The following is a 6,102-nucleotide window of genomic DNA, read 5'->3' as shown; positions in this document are numbered from 1 at the left end:
CTGTAGTTCAGCAGCCTTCCAGGCTCTGGAGAAGAGGGAAGAGCAAACAGGAAATCAGTCTTACATACCTGATTTCTAATTAGCATGACAGGTGACAGAAATCAGGCAGGCAGACAAACTCTGGTCTGGATCTCTCATCCCTCAGTTCTAGCGCTTGCCAAACTGTGGGATGGAGTGCATGTATTATAAGGCTGCACTCCCAGGCCAGACTTGATAGAAACTGTTCAGTATACTGGGAGCCCTATATATATAGAATTTATTACCATCCCCTGGTTTCTGTCACAACATATATACAGTTATATTACAGTTCCAAAAGAAAGTCTTATCTGTTCTCCTGAAGCTGTAGGGGAAGTCCTCTCTGCTCTCCTGGGTAAGCACCTTTGTGTGCTACAGCAATGTCTGTCCAGGTTTTGAGGTCTGGTCCCCTTGTCTTGCTATCAGCATACAGTCCAGTCCTTCTGCAGCTCAAGACAGCAGTTCCTCTGGTCAGTCTCCCCAATTGTGCGACTCAGGAATCTCTGCTCCGTCTCCTAGTTCAGCTCAGGTGTGAGCTAAGGAGTCTCACTTCATGTCTCAAAGGCAAGCTTTTTCTAACACCTCTAATCAGCCAGGTGCTGGTCAATTAACCAGCACACTGCTGAATTAGAAGCAAGTTTTCTGAACAGGGTAAGTCCCCTGTTACATACCTCCCCTGTTTGTGGGAAGCTCGGGCTTGCCACGGCCAAAACCCATCCTTCCACTCTCACTCGAGATATCTCTGGGACTTGAATGAGAGTGGATGGAGGAGAACCCTCAGTCCTGCTGGGATTGGAGCCCTTCCTCCAGTTTAGTAGTGTCTCCTCCAGAACGTGTTTGAGTTCAGCAGTCCTCAGTCACTCAAGGAGAACTTTTCCCAAGTACAGTCTTTCTAGTGACCATGTGGTCCTGAGCTTTCCCCTGTGTCAGGCACTCCTCTTCTTGTAGGCAGACTGTATGGCAGCAGTCGCAGAACGCCTATGCAAATCGCTCTCTCTCGCCATCCTTCCCATGTGCTCCACTTTAGCACAAAATGTCAATTTCCTGGTATCACCAGAGCACCATATAACAGCCATTTGAGCCCTCAGTTCTTGAAGCTGTCTTACTGCATTTTTCCCATACAATGTAGTCGCCATTTCAGCTTCTTTGGTATCGAGTTGCGATTCCAGCTCAATTTCCAGAGAATGTCCTATCTTTTCAGCTTCCTCAGCTAAGGATTCTTCTGGCTTCGATTCTGTAGTCCAACCTCTGTTTGTTGCCTGTTGGGCGATTGCAGGGTTGGCTAGTGCTTTCTTAGGAGGCTCAAACTTCGTAATCTTGTTTTGAAGGTTAGTGGTGTCCCCAGCTCTCACTGTACACTTGTCCTCACGGGCCTTAGTTACTGTGGGATACCGACACTTGGACAGAGCCAATACCTTTTCCTGTATTGGAGGCATCTGTAAATTAGTGGACTGCAGAGTCTCACTCGGTTTCTTGAGTGTTTCCTGCCATTCTCCTTTCAGGGTCTTTGTTTCTTCCCTGTGCTTTCTTCGAGCTTGCTTCCACCTATCATTCTTTATTTTGTGGAGCACTGTGAACTTCTTCGCTTGGGCTGCAGATACTCGTCTCAGTTTCTGGGCTTTTTTGCACTCCCTCTTGTACCGAGTCACCTGGTCTCTAAGCTTAGCCTCTAGCAATGCTTTGGTGATGGGCAGGGTAGCCTTCAGTTTATCCTGCTGCTTTGCGAGGACGCACTGGGTAATCAGACGTTCCTGCAGCACTTGTATTTCCTTAGCAGCCTGCAGATTTTCTTCCTGCAGAGTTCGCTTTTCTTCCTGCAGAGTTCGCTTTTCTTCCTGCAGAGTTCGACATTCTTGAGGTGTGTACGCAGACCTTGCAGTTGGTTCTGCAGTCTGTGCTCTGCTTCAAATTTCTCATCTTCCAACCGTTTCTTTATTTTTTCAAGCTAGTGCAGCTTTTCATTCTTTCCATTGACATGGTTTGTCAACTCCGAATTTTCTTTTTTTAATCTTAAATTTTCTACTTTTTCAGTCTCTGTACTATTCAGGGCCTCCTTGCAGTCCACCTTCCATTTTTGCACATCTGCTTGGAGGCGGGCTGTCTCCTGGCGTGAGACTTTCATCTCCAGGTTTAGGTTCTGAAGCTCCTTCTGAGAGACTTTGAGATCTACTCCTGCGACACACTTTATTCGAGCAAATACCCAGTATGTACCTGGCAGATACCTGGAATGCGCCGCTCCTCACCTCTGACAAGCCCCGTTGCGTTTGCCTTCCCAGCCTGGGTTCATGCCTGGCTGATGGGCGGCTGATCTGTTAAATGATAATGATTAGGATTTAATAGGCTGCAATGCTTCGCGTGTCTACCAGATGGCATAAATTCATGAATTGTAATGCAGTATATATATATATACTGTGCAGTATTGCAGCCAGCGGGAATAAAATGCTTCAATCCCTGCCTGGAAAATAACTCAATGCACTCGGGCAGAAAACAGTCACAAACCTCAATACACCCGGGTATACCCGAATTCGTGGGACTAGCCGAGCTCGAATAAAGTGTGTCGCCAGTGTAAGTTAAGATGTAGGATAGTTTTCTTTGAAATGTCCAGCTCCTCAGTGAGACTGTGAAGTTCCTTTCTGGAGACTTCCAGTTCTGTGCAGCAGCTGTTGATCTCATGATGTGAGGCATCCAGTGCTCTGCGGAGTGTATGAACCTCCTTCTGAGATACATCATCGTCTGTCCGGACACTGTTGACCTCCTGTTGTGAGGCATTCAGCTCTATTTCGAAGAGTGTGAACCTCTTGCTGGAAGACTGTCATCTGCTTCAGTGCCTCCTCATACTTCCGCTTCAGCTTAGCCATCATTTTATCAGATTGCCTCTGCTTTTCATCCATGGCGGTAATAGTAGATTTTGCAGTATCTAGCTCAGTCTTGAGATCGTCCAATTCTGTCCTGGCCAAAGAGTACATTGTGAGCACATCTTTCTGTAGCTTCACGTTATTTTCCCGGAGCCGATCACAGTCACGCCTGGCAACCTTCAGGGCATCCCCAGGGCTGGTCAAGGGATCGTCACTCAGCGGTTCCGGCTCCGCTTCCCTGGTATGGTTGGTTGAGGTTTTTTCACTATTAGCACCGGACAGACACTTCATTAGGGTACACGACTTCTGCCTTGGGCCCTCTGGATATTCGGTCATCCGCGGGACGACTTCTCCATTTTCTCTAGGCTGCAGGGCATTTCGGACCCCCTTTTCCTACGCAAGATCTGCAGATGTATCTGTTCCTTCCACGGTAAGTGAAGAACCGCTTTTCTTTTTTCGCCTTTTTGTTTTGGATGACACCGTCCCCTCAGGGATACTGGGGTCTCCATCTTCATTTGAAATTTTAGCAGCGTCACTGGATCCACCTGGCTTTTCTTGCAACTGTAATAGCTGACGGAAATATTCGGTGATCCACTGCTCCCGCTCTTTCTCCTGTCGATCATATTCGTCATCATAGGGAGCGGTCTTTTCGGTTCATACCGAGTTCAGGCACCCCCACCATTCTTGGGGTGTTTTGTGGGTGTGACTCGGTTTGGGTTCCCCATAAGAGATGTCTTCCTCCTCATCGGACTGGAAGGGCCACTCTTCCGTGGGGTTGGGTTCATTACAAGAACGTTGTATTTTGTCCTCCATTTTGGGGCTATCAGGTATATTTTTCTTCCTGACCTCAGGAGGCGCTGTTGCAGCTGTTGTCACTGTATTTGCTAGAACCCCAAATGGTGGTAGTCCTACAGGTGGGCATATTTTGCTTGTAGAGGTCGTAGCTCTCACAGACATCTCTGTAGACTTTTTCTTCCCTTGGGTAAGTTTTACAACATTAGCAGTACTGTGCATGCATTTATTCTCATCGTCTGAATAAGGCCTGAAGGGACACTGCTCCATGTGGTGGGGTTCTTTACACCAGGAACAAATTTTCTTCACTATTTTTACAGAGTCTGTATTTGACTTCAGCTGGGTGGCCATTTTAAATTCCCAGGGTTCTATTTCTTTGCAGTGGAATATTTTCTTTCACTCCCGACAGGGGGACTTAACACTCAGCAATTGGCTTTGGATACCTTTTACACAGTTCAGCAATCCCTTTTTCCCCTGGTAGGGCAATTTTACACTCAGCATTTTTTTGCTGAAAATTCCCCTGCTTCAGCACAGTCTTGCATCAATTTTCACACTTTTGTGCATATACTCCATTCACAGCTGGTAGTCCTATGCGGTGTGGCAACCTTTATTTTCAGAATCAGTACCGCTCATGGGTCCCCATCTGTATTCACTGCGTCAGCAAAACATTTGAAAACAACAAACAGCTATCCCTTTTAAGGGCTAACTCACTTCTTGAACCCTGACTACGGCTGGAAGGCAAAACCCCCTTTTTCAATTACCATATTACACTTTATTGTGAGAGGCAAATAAGGTTTACCTGCTTCAGCAGTCTCTTTCTCTCTCTCTCCTCTTGGGATTGGGAAAAAGAGTCCATCTGTGGTTTTGTGAGTTTCAGTGCAGTGTAGATAACCTGCCTGGGTGTGTCGCTTTAACTCTGATCTCTGCTGCATGTGATTGTTTATGTTGCTCAGGCTGTTTGTAGGCAAAAAGCACAACAACAACAAAATTCCACAGGTAATCTCCGGGCCCTTTTAACTTCAAAGGCCACCTCTCATCCCAAACTTCTGACACCATATGTAGGAGGACATGTGCAGAGGTACACTATGGAGACTGTTTTAAGGTGAAATTAAAACAAGGCTTTATTGTACCTGTCGCTTTAAACACAGCAAAAATATATGAAAATAAGCCAAACCAAAAAACCCTATCTCTGCTTTGGAGACTATCTACACATGCAGCTCAGCCCTCTCTGACTGGGTTCGTTAGCTAAGCTATTTACCAGCCCCAAAATATAAACATATATACAGTTATATTACAGTTCCAAAAGAAAGTCTTATCTGTTCTCCTGAAGCTGTAGGGGAAGTCCTCTCTCTGCTCTCCTGGGTAAGCACCTTTGTGTGCTACAGCAATGTCTGTCCAAGTTTTGAGGTCTGGTCCCGTTGTCTTGCTATCAGCATACAGTCCAGTCCCTTTTGCAGCTCAAGGCAGCAGTTCCTCTGGTCAGTCTCCCCCAATTGTGCGACTTAGGAACCTCTGCTCTGTCTCCTAGTTCAGCTCAGGTGTGAGCTAAGGAGTCTCCACTTCCTGTCTCAGAGGCAGGCTTTTTCTAACACCTCTAATCAGCCAGGTGCTGGTCAATTAACTAGCACACTGCTGGACTAGAGGCAAGTTTTCTGAACAGGGTAAGTCCCCCGTTACACTGACATTACTGCCAAGACAGCTGTCATGCAGCATATTGTTTTGTGCCATCACCACCATGCCAGAACTCCCACTTTCTCTGACCTTGTTAGTATGCAGGATTCGATGTGCAAGTATTCTTAACACAATTATCGTTTTGAAACCTGCTGAGTGCTGTCGCCTCTTTGCCACCTTCACGTTGGTAACGTATGCGCAATTATTTCTATGGTACTTCCTTACTGGGTTACTACAGTTCGGAAGGCCCCATTTATTTTCTATCCCAGTGCCAGCATTGCTGCAGGTGGCAGTGATTGGGGTGCTGGTGCCCCAACTTCCCTTCACCTCCCCCCATCCAATCAAGTCCATGCCCCAATTCCTAACTGTCTGTTTGCCTTTAGCCCACAAAACATACAGCAGAATGAGGTTTATTGCACGTGAGGCCACAGCGTATTACATAGACCAGAATATTCCCTTTTTGCTCAGTGAGTACAGAACCAGAATAATCATCTCAATGATAGACACCACTAGTTCATAGTATTTATCCTACTCTGACCGATGGGTCACTGCAATGACACGAGTCAATATTTGTTCAATCTGTACATATGGGGTTTTCCGGTTAATAAATCACCTAGCTGCACAGTATAAATGTTACTGATCAGATGCAGGTACGTTTAGATTTGGAAGAACTGACCTTCTACAGTACAATGGTACGTCCAATGTTCAATGTCTTTATCTCATATTAAGGGGCCTATGCAGAGAGCGGCGCTATTTCAAAACTCGCCAT

This window comes from Ascaphus truei, chromosome 8 (genome assembly GCF_040206685.1).
Source record: "Ascaphus truei isolate aAscTru1 chromosome 8, aAscTru1.hap1, whole genome shotgun sequence".
Taxonomy (NCBI): Eukaryota; Metazoa; Chordata; class Amphibia; order Anura; family Ascaphidae; genus Ascaphus; species Ascaphus truei.
This window is presented reverse-complemented; position numbering follows the sequence as displayed.